At 29.1% G+C, this 11,172-nt stretch overlaps 1 non-coding gene across 1 annotated transcript; it reads left to right on the top strand.

Annotated features, from left to right (window-relative positions):
• The first annotated feature begins 171 nt into the window (after positions 1–171).
• Positions 172–245, top strand: TRNAR-UCG. The gene has a single exon. It is a non-coding gene; the product is annotated as a tRNA-Arg (tRNA).
• The last annotated feature ends 10,927 nt before the right edge of the window (positions 246–11,172 follow it).

Here is an 11,172-nt window from a genome sequence, read left to right as displayed (position 1 = left end):
CTACGCCGTCACAAACATCACCCACCCGTCTATTTTTGTCGCCGATCAAAAACCAATCACCATCACCATTTCTCTTTCCTACTCTGCCAACTATACAAATTCGATTTCTTGATATTTTGTCCTGGAAAATACATGAATAGTAAAGTTAAATAAGAAATATTAAACTTAAAAGACCGCATAGCGCAGTGGATTAGCGCGTCTGACTTCGGATCAGAAGGTCGTGGGTTCGACTCCCACTGTGGTCATTTTTTACTTTTATTATTTTATCCTCTATTGAAATGCAAGATCATTAGGGTGTGTTCTATTCAGTTGTTTTGTTTTTATCTTATCTGAACTAACCTAAACTTAATATTAAACCTTATTAAAACTTACTTTACTTCAAATATTTAGTGTTCATAAAATTAAATAAAAGACATTTTTGCTCTAAGTTGACTTTTGCTTCTGTAATCTAATATTATCTAGTTTCAATAAATATATTTTCTCTATTTTTGTACCACTATTGATTTCTCACGTTTTTTAATGTATCATTTTGTATTTTTGGCCATTAATAACTTTAGATCTTTTAAAGTTTTAAGTAAAAATTACGAGTATAAAAATTTGATATAATGAAAATAGTGATAAGTTTAACAAGACGTCATATACTATACTCCTTTTTACTCCTTCCGTCCCTTTATTTTTGCCCCATTGTCTTTTTTTGGGTCTAATTTTGACCATAAATTACCCTTAATCTATAAAAGATAATATAGTCATGAGTGGTTTTGTTAGATTTGTCTCATTGTATATTTTATTAATATCATATTTTTATAATTTTACTTGTATAGAAATAAAGATATAAACGTTTTAAGACGCGTCTTGAAGACCGTGCACATTCGAATGGGGTAAATAAATAGGGACAGAGGGAGTACCAAGCAAAGTTTGGTCTAGTAGTTAAGTTTGATGGTTCAATTCTCACTAGAGATACTTTGAGGGTAGGGATTTCCCTTACCCTTCTCCCCGACTTTTAAAATGTCTAAACTAGCTCATAAACTCGAATGGGTTGACTTGTGAAAGGTTTCAGTTCGAGGGCAGTTCATCTCACCTATATAAAATATAAAAAAAATAAAAAATAAAAAAAATACTATACTATACCAGTAAAGAAGATTAATAAAATGATGTAAATGGTGCCTAAAGTCAATATGATACAATTAAAAAAACGAAGAAAATAAATGACAAGTTTTAAAATGGATAGAACCTAGCCCATAGTCTTCCTAACAAGTTACAAGTGAGCTAAAAAGCCCATTTTGGTAAATTTGAAGTAGAAGCTTGAATTAATGCTCAAATGCCCATCTTAAATATATGGACCAGCAAAGTGATCCACTAAACGATTCAAAACGTTTCAACATCAGCTTCATCACGTAGTTTTTCAATTAATCCTCTAGCAAAATAAGAAAAAACTCCCATAACCTAGTATGTCAACCTTATACTTTGAACATGTATTTGATGTATAGTTGAATTATGATTACTTAACTAATATAAGCCCATTTTATTATAGACTAGATTAGGTTTCGTGCCATGCACGGTAATTAATTTCACTATTGTTTATAATTTAACACAAAATTTTTAAAAAACAAAAAAAAAAATATTTTGTATAATGCATGTGGACAAAATATATATAACCATAGTATTTTTTTTTATTATGTATATAATTAAATGAAACATGAAATATAATGTCAACAGAGTAATTAGACAAATAAGTTTAAAATTTTAATGATAAGTTGATATCGTTTTTCTTTTAATTAACTAAATAATTAAGTATTTTAAAATTGCATATTAAACACTATGGGATTGTAACATAAATAATTACTAAAGTGTTTTTGATACAATTTAGGATAGTGAAAAACATATCTAATTTGTCGTGCTTTTGATATACATAAATAACTAAAAATTTAAAATAAATCAAATAAGATTGATATTGTAAAAAAAAAATAAAAAAATGCTATTAGGAAACCATTTCCTAATAAGAAAAATTAAAACATTTTGAAATTTCTAAATAGAGAATATATGAATAACAAAAGAAGGCTTAGGGAAAATAGTATAGTAATAGTAATAATCAAGTATGAATCAATTATTTCTAAAACGCATAATTTTTTTTATTTTTGTTACAAATCACTGCATATATAATATTTGAAGATTTGAAGGAATAAAATACTGCTTAAGGATTAGGAAATAATATATACTCCATATATATACAAAGTAATAAACGTTAGAATAGTATTTTATGGAAAATATGTGAATCACAAATATATATTTTGTTTAAGTAAGTGAATGAAATTGGTGAATATTTTTAGTATTTTACAATAAGTAGTTGATGTCACCATGGAAAAAAACTTAGAGTAAAAAACAGTACCAAATTGTGACACGTGTTATTTCTAGAGTCGATTTCTTCCTAGTGTTTGTTTTAATATTACGTTATAGATTGAATAATAATAATAATAATAATAATAATAATAATAATCGTGCAGCTGCTCACATCTTCAACAGGATCAGGTTCGCTATAGCTAGAGGGGTGGGGGCCCAAATTGTATCTCGGCACCCCACTAATTCTTGTAAATCGATTGACTTTGTAGGTTTTTGTTATAATAATAATAATAATAATAATAATAAAAAAAATGTGAATCACTAAAATATATATATATATATATATATATATATATATATATTAGGAAAGTGAATCATAATCAAATGATTTGATGAATATATATAAAGTATATTTAAAATAAAAGTTTTAAAAAAAAAACAGTTTTGGAGGAAAAAATACAGCACCAGAAGTGACACGTGTCATTCTTGGTGTCTGTTTTAGTATTATGTTATTGATTAACTAATTTCCTCGTGTTGTATAATCTAAGGGCAAGTATTAATCAAGTATTTCAAACCACGAGATGTAATTTAAGTAAATATCTTTATGCTTTACTTGATTTATGTACACTACAACTCTATAATTAAGCTCTGTTTACCAAGATTGTTGTCACTATTTTAACAAATCCAATATTTTTGTAATGCTTTACGTTGCCAAAAAGTTACTAGTTGTTGGTTAATGTTGACAAAATATAAGAAAACATCTCTTTATTAACTTTTGTAACATATATGATTATGTTTTCCAAATGATTGGATTTTCTTGATTAAGCCATCTAAAAGGTAGAGTTCTTTTTTTCATCCAAGAAATTTCTCATGTTTACAATTGAAAGAGAATTCTACGCAAATGTTTTCTACATAAAATTTAATCCGCTGCCTAGCTAGCTAGCAAAAATACAATTCGAGTTTTATGTAAACCACGATTGATTCAATGTAAACTTGATACAAGTAAATACATGGATGTTGTGCGATTTGGGCCGGGTTTTTAATTAAGCGGGCTAGGTTAAAAAGTCTTAACACAAACATGACCGTTGTAATTCGTATTTTGCTAGTCCAAAACTAGTATGGAGTACAATTTTTAATCAATAAGCTTTGTTTAATTGCCCTATTATTTTTGTTTAAGTATCAATAAGCTTCATATATAATAACAACAACAACAACAAAAAGTTGTATAAGGGTAAAATATTCCAATCCCCTTAATCTATACTTTTATATATTAAAAAGCGTTCCTAAAATCGTTTATTACTCGACTACCATTGTGCCAAATCATCACTTAATGACACGTCATGCATTACCAATTTACAAATCATTCCAACTATTATTAATAGATTAATATTAAAAAGCATTTGATGGGTTTTAAACACTAAACCTCGAAGAAACAAGATCTAACTCCTTACCATCTTAGCCAATAATAATTCATGTCATCTATACAAATAAATATAACTATAAATGACACACACCAACTATAAAGGAAAAACGAGATAAGCAGTTTGACATTATGTTTAACATTTCTCAAACAAGAGTGTTAAAAATTGTCTTTCTATACTCTTTGTTAATTAGTCACATTATGTTTAACATTTATGCATAATATGCATAATTGATGATAATATATTTCACAAAGAAACAATTTAATCAAAGTGGTAACCCGGTGCAATGCCCGGATAGCATACTAGTTGAAAGTATAAAATTTCTCATTTTAATCCAACTTTCAAGCTTGCATAGTTGCATTTAATTAGATTAAAGTCGTGTATAATATGGAAGATTTAGCAACATCCATTCACAATTAAAAGCATATGAACCCAATGGACCCACCAAAAGCAACAACCAAAATTGATTATCATCTTCAAAACAATAGTGTTAGTAGTGTATCATAGTTGGCAGTGGGGTTCTAGATTAAAATTCAAGATATGATGGTTGGTGCGGGTGGTGATAATTTTGTGGTGGGGTTTCATTTATTTGTTCAATTTTAATAATAAAATCAATTTATTAACAAAATCATATGATTATACAAAAAAATGAATTTAACAAATACATAATATATTGAATCGAATAAAGAATTGTTTTGTACGGAGTATGAATTACAATAGTTGAGTGGATCTTGCACTGTAAAAATCTCCCGTTTATTTTGCTTGAAAATACAGGCTTTTTAAAGAGACAATCTAAAGATTTGTTGTTGTTGTGAAAATGAGTTTCATTAAATTTAATTAAATGTAAATACTTCATCCGTTCTCAAATAATTGCTACACATTAACACATGTACGATTTATTTTACGCTTTCTAATGCATATTCCCTCTGTATTTAAATAAGTGAAACGTTTCTCTTGTGCACGCATGTCAATGCAAAACTTTGACGATAACATCATTCATTAACAAAAAGTAAAATTTTTTGAAACAAATTTAATAAATTTTATGTAAGACAAAAAAGGTTTAATTTATACTCTCTCCGATTTTATGTGTCGACTTTTACTCTATTTACACGTACGAAGTACAGAGTACCATTTTAACTAATGTTAATGCTTTAAACAGTCATATACCAAATGTGAATACTCATACTTGTTAAAATTCCGTGTTAACAAGTACTACCTCCCGCTTATGAAAATTCCTTACACTCACTATTTGCACAAATTCTAAAGCAATATTTAACCATTACTCCGTAGTATTTAGTATATCCAATTTCGTGTGTGAACAAATTATGAAAATTTAATGTTTAGAAAATATATATCAAGACATCTAACAAATATGATCCACGTACAGGGGTGGTTCTGAGCATGTGCAGGGTGGTCGATCGCACAGGGCTCCTAAGCGAAAATACTATAAAAGGGCCCCAATATTTGAAATTTACTTATACAAAGTAAAGAGATAACTTGTTAATCAATAATCTATTCTTCAATTTTATCATAAAATTTATAATTTAGTAAAATATTTTTCCTTAAAGAAATGATTTTAGGGCACAATTTAACAAAATTGCACCGGGCCATTTTCAGTGTTAGCACTTGTAGTGTAGTCCCGTCTCTATCCACGTGACTATGTTTTAAAGTATGGAATAATATTGGGAACTAATAGTCAATATTTACTACGTAGTAACTAACTTTATTACGGGTATGTTGATCAAATTTAAGCACTTATAAAAATTCAAAGTGACCACTTCTAAATGGAGCACTACTTGATTTAGCATGAATCAAATTTAATATATTAGAATCTCGCTAAAACTAGACTTAGATACAGGAATTGGCAAATTGATACCTTTAACCAAAAGTAATATGCTGCCGTCGAATATTTGCTTGAATTAAAATTTTTCAAAACACAAGAAGCTTAGGCTATCAAATCAACAATATAAAGTGTACTGTATATCATATGAAGTGATGTGTCCTTTATTTAAACGTGTTACTTTCCGGCCACTTTAGTATTATATTAGGCTATCAAATCATACTTTCCGGCCGTTCCCACTGTGAGCTAGAAAGCAGTAGACCAGGTGCTGTGTATAGTATATACGATTACCAGATTTGCAGCAGTGCAGAATTTATGTGATTTGATTTGACTAACTAGCTAAGCTAGCTACTCAGTACGAGTATTCTTTTGTAGAAAGATTACCCTAAATATTGTGTATTGTGTATTTGTGTATATTTGCCTTGTATTTCAACTCTCTCTTAGGGATTCTTTTCTTGTCAAAATTTGATTTTGTGTCTTGCTATATAATAAGGTTAATCTTGTTGAATACTGTCCAATGAGTTCTATTTCGTCATGAAATATAATAAAATTAGTTAAAAGATTAACCCCATCTGATTGATGAAAATAATAAATTATATAAGCATAAATTAAGCATGTAGTTGCCAAAAAAAAAAAAAAAAAAGGGAATTAGTGTGAATGCTTCTAATTTATTACAACGTTTCATATGATTAACAAAGTGTGATATCTCAAATTATACCCACATGTTTGGTCGAAATAATTTAAAGAGGAATTAATGCTAACTTGATTTCGATAAGAATCGATCAAGAGAAAGAGTAATGGTTCATTCCTTCATTTATATATGCACTTTGCTTTAGTTGTTATTATGTTCGTTAATAAGGATATGATATTAGGTTGTGGCATTGTGCTAGGTTAATTGGTCACATGTTGTGAACTTTTAAACACAACACGATCAAGATTTTTTGTTCTAGGCAAAGTCCATTCATCATATCGAACCATATGTAGCACAACAAGCATCTCGTATGATAATATGTGTGTTTCCCTATATGTTGACTAATACATATATACTCATTGGCAATATAAGATGTTTGTCATGCATGTAATTGTGCCCGTGTTATGTCGTTATGGAACCTCTTGTTAACGAGAAAGACTAAATAAAGAACATGCTACTATTACAAAATATAAAAACACTAAGGGAAATAAATGTTGAGTACTTTTGTCATGTGAGAATAATATAACTAATTTTTAACAAGTACAATATTCTATAGTATAGAGAACGTGTTCTCTATCTAACTTTTAATTTCTCCTTGCTTATTAATAGCCCTGAATTGATAGAACATGCATGTAATTATGAATCTCTTACCTAAAATTAGGGTTTATAGAAAATGAAGATAAAAATATGTACTTATGACTAAAGGATTGAATCCACAGTTTTAACCTGGACTGAAAAATGAATCATATCCAAGTAAGATCAGATTACAATATAGTTTTGATTTAGTACTAAATATAACTATCATAAGATTGTACTACAACATTAACCAATGATGAACTTTTTATATTTGTTTGACAAAAGTTTAAGGTTAAGTTTAAGGTTTTGTCATCACTAAAACATGTGTGTGTGACATATTATAAGTACATAAGTTTTGTCCAATGTTTTGACCTCAGAACTAAAATAAGCTTATTTTTAATCATTTGTTATTTGTTTATTAACCCTTAAAATAAGAATACAATAAAACTTTTCATTTTCTTTACAAAAGAAATTACATTGGAATAGTTATAATTTATACCATAAATTATATGATTTTAGAGTGTATTCAGTATTAAAGTTATTTTTGTAGTTTAATCTATTCAAGTGAATCTAACTAATTTAAACTTATTGTACTTGTTATTGTAAATATAATTTAATTTGACTCATTATTCTTTTGGACAAACTTAAATACGAAGTAATAAGTTAAACAAAACTTTGTTTTTTATTTAAGTACAATTGCTCTTGATAAAAACACTTTATTTGGATGTGTAATATCAAATATATTGATCTGATGATCAAATACAATGGGTGTATTAAAATGTGCAAAAGGCAAATATATGAACAACTTAAAGAGACAATTATAGTGAAATTAGTACTCCACATTATATTACTTGTATTAAACATTGAGACAAATTTGACAAAATTCCAAATTGAATTCAGCTCATCATAGTTTTCACTATCTTAGTAAAATATTTAAATCAAGAGCAACTGTACTTAATAAAACAGAATGTTATAATTGTGTTTTTGCGCTTATATAACTAACTAAAATAATTGTATTTAGGAATATTAAAGCTTAATTTTTTTAAACTTTAAACGCTTCTGCAAAATTCACAGGAGTTTGAGCTCCACTACCAACTTAATTATGTGGAAAAATAATCAAGCACCATATACAAGTGATACATACAACCCATCATGTAAACTCTATCTATATCATAGGGGCAAAGAGATTTCATCATGTATAATTGCAGGTCTTATGTTAATTTCATAGGTTAATTAGCAATAAATTCTGTTACAATATCAACAATTCCAATGTTATTGTAACACTTTATACAGCCAAAAGTTTGCTAGCTACTGGTTAATGTTTACTTATGTGACAACATTTTTTGCTAACTTTTGTACAAGTATGAAATTTATACGTGTAAGATTTTGTCTTTGAAAATCATTGGATTTGTTTCTCAGCGGGTAATCAAATAATCTGTGAGAAACCCTACCTTTGTCATGAGCAAATCATGCTTAAAAAGACCCAAACTTGAACAAATATACAGTTGTATGTACTGTAGTAACTATACAGGTTACCCCGCTATACCAAGTGGTTGGTGATAAGCAGATTAATCTCTGCGTATGTATTTGTGATGTTGTAGTATGGGCCGCAGGGGTGGTCAGACATCATATGTTGTCAGTTTGTGCTCTCTTGGGTATGAAATAATTTGTAATTGCTCGTAAGCTTACCACATCAAGATATGAAAATATCATATCGTTGTAAAAAAGAAATGAAAATATTATGAAAAGCCAAAGACGATATTTTAGTGTTGATGAAATCTATGTACGTTCCTACCTAGGCTTCAATTCATTCAACTTATATTAACCGTCTAAATCGTGCATACTTCATCCCTTCGCTGGACAAAATGTGTATGCTCTCTTCACTTAGATTTATACTATTAACATAATTATTCTATCAACATGATTATTAATTTCAAATAGAGGTTGTTTATTCTGTATAAGAACGAACATATTCACACGCACGTATTGCACTCAATCCTACATCCTTAAATTAGCAGAAACGACGCACGCACAAAAATGTGTAAGTGATGGAGAAGGAGTGGGAGTGAGCGCATGAAGGAAGAAGCAAGGAAAAAAAAAAAAGGGGGCATGGATATTGAGATGGGAATTGGAAGGAGGTGAATGTCTTGACAAAGGCAAACCAATGAGTAAAGTCCGTTACACTGACGATACCTCACTCTCGTCCCTCCCTAGGAGAATGTCTTCTTACCTTTCCCCTCCCACGCCGAAAGTGACACGCATTCTTTCCTTCTTTTCTCTTTTTTTTTCATCAAATAAAATAAATGGAGTATAATTATAAATTGTAACAATTTTTTTATGGTGAAGAAAATACATAAATAACTATGGGATCTTAAGTCCTCACGCGCCAATCTACTAGATCTTTCCTTTTAATTTCTAACAATTATTAGCTTAGGGCTATATAATAATTTGAAGTATATATACTTGTATATCTTTATAACATGATTAAACCATCAAAAATATTGTTGTAAACTCAAATAGAAGTACTCTTCTAGTATGGTTGGATATGTAATAAAACATCTACATATTACCCTTGCACTTGTAACTTTATTTGCATTGCCCTTGTTTAGGGTTCTAGGATGAACAATTTAATCGAACATAGGATTCAGCAGAGTTCAGAGGTGATTGACTTTCTTAATTATTTTCTTTGTAGTAAATTCTAAATGATACCACGATAGATAACGTTCACTATAATTTCAATTTAAGAAATAGAAAGAAAATAAGTGGTAAAATAAGAAAAAGGGATAGTATAGTTATAGTCGAAAAGGGCAGGAGAAATAGAAAAAGAAAAGAATAGGTGGGTGGTGGCTGAAAAAGAAAAAAAGAAAAGGAAAGAAGCAGCCCTAAATAAACAGTCCACCCATGTGATAGTGATATTATAAGCAAAATGAGGGAAGGCATAAACAAGTGAGATGGTCTCACTCTCACGCGTGCGGGGCCAATTAAGCTAAGCTATCCTCCTTACTCCTCTTCTCTCGTCTTTCTGCTCTCGTTAACCGCACGCAAGACCCCTCCACCAGAGGAGTGGGGCCTCCGTGTTTGGCCGCGGTGATTACCCACTAGAGATACATATATATACTCATATTAAATGTGTTAGAGATGTGACTGACACATATTTTTTTTTATATTGATCATATCTCATATTTCTATCAAAATAATATATTTTTACTAATTTAATTAATCTACCTCTAATGGAGGGATTGTTCGATGATTAATATAGTGTGCGTGCATTTTCTATAACAAAACTCAAAGTAAGAAAGGCTAAGCTAGAATGAAGTGTAATTTTTTGACTAGGTAAACCTTGATTGGTCAATAAGACACACAATAAGTTATCTTTGAACTAGATGTTGATTACATGAAATGTCACCTTACATTAAGAAACTACAAAGTATAAGATTTAATTGCACATAATTTTTTTATATTTTATTTTTATTTATTTATTTATTTTGCCAAATTGAAGATTATGTTGAAATAAGTCATCTTTATTTTGCTTAAGTAAAAAATATACTTTGTATTATTTTTTCGTTACTCTTACATGCTCTCAATATATAGGAAAATTTGCCAATTGCAACCATTTAAAGTTTAATTTGTATTTTGTAAATTGCAGCCATTTAGAAAAAATAATTGCAAATTGCAGCCCAAAAGTTCTTGTAAATTGTAAATTGCAACCCAATTCAACTTTTCCATCAGTTTGCGTGTTGAAAAATATTCGGTTAAGGTTTTAAGGGACATTTTAGACCTTCAGGATCCGAATTGAGCTCGGGAATTAGCAAAAAAATAATGTAAGTGCCTCGTTTTACATAACAAAAATGTATCGATTTGTGGGCAACTATTTTTTGCTGTAAAAACGAGGCACTTATGTTAATTTTTTGCCAATTCCGAGCTCAATTTGGATCTTTAAGGTCTAAAATGGCCGCTAAAACCTTAACCGAACATTTTTCGACATGCAAACCGATGAAAAAATTGAATTAGGTTGCAATTTACAGTTTATAACAACTTTTGGGCTGTAATTTGCAATTTTTTTTAAATGGCTGTAATTTGCAAAATACTAACTTTAAATTACTGCAATTTGCAAATTCCCAATATATAATTTGATGACTTTTGATGAAGCTAATTAAATACTCTCATTTCAAAGTATGAAGTATATGCATTATATATGGCTAACTTTAATTTATGAGTGGTCCTCTAGCTAATTGGAATTATAGATAAGATATATCAAGTTGGCAAAGCAAATAAGAAATAATATTAAATTAACTACAAGAAGTAAA

This window comes from Chenopodium quinoa, unplaced genomic scaffold, assembly GCF_001683475.1.
Source record: "Chenopodium quinoa cultivar QQ74 unplaced genomic scaffold, ASM168347v1, whole genome shotgun sequence".
NCBI classification, from domain to species: domain Eukaryota; kingdom Viridiplantae; phylum Streptophyta; class Magnoliopsida; order Caryophyllales; family Amaranthaceae; genus Chenopodium; species Chenopodium quinoa.
Note: the sequence above shows the minus strand (reverse complement) of the source record. Positions and strands in the feature narration are given on the sequence as shown.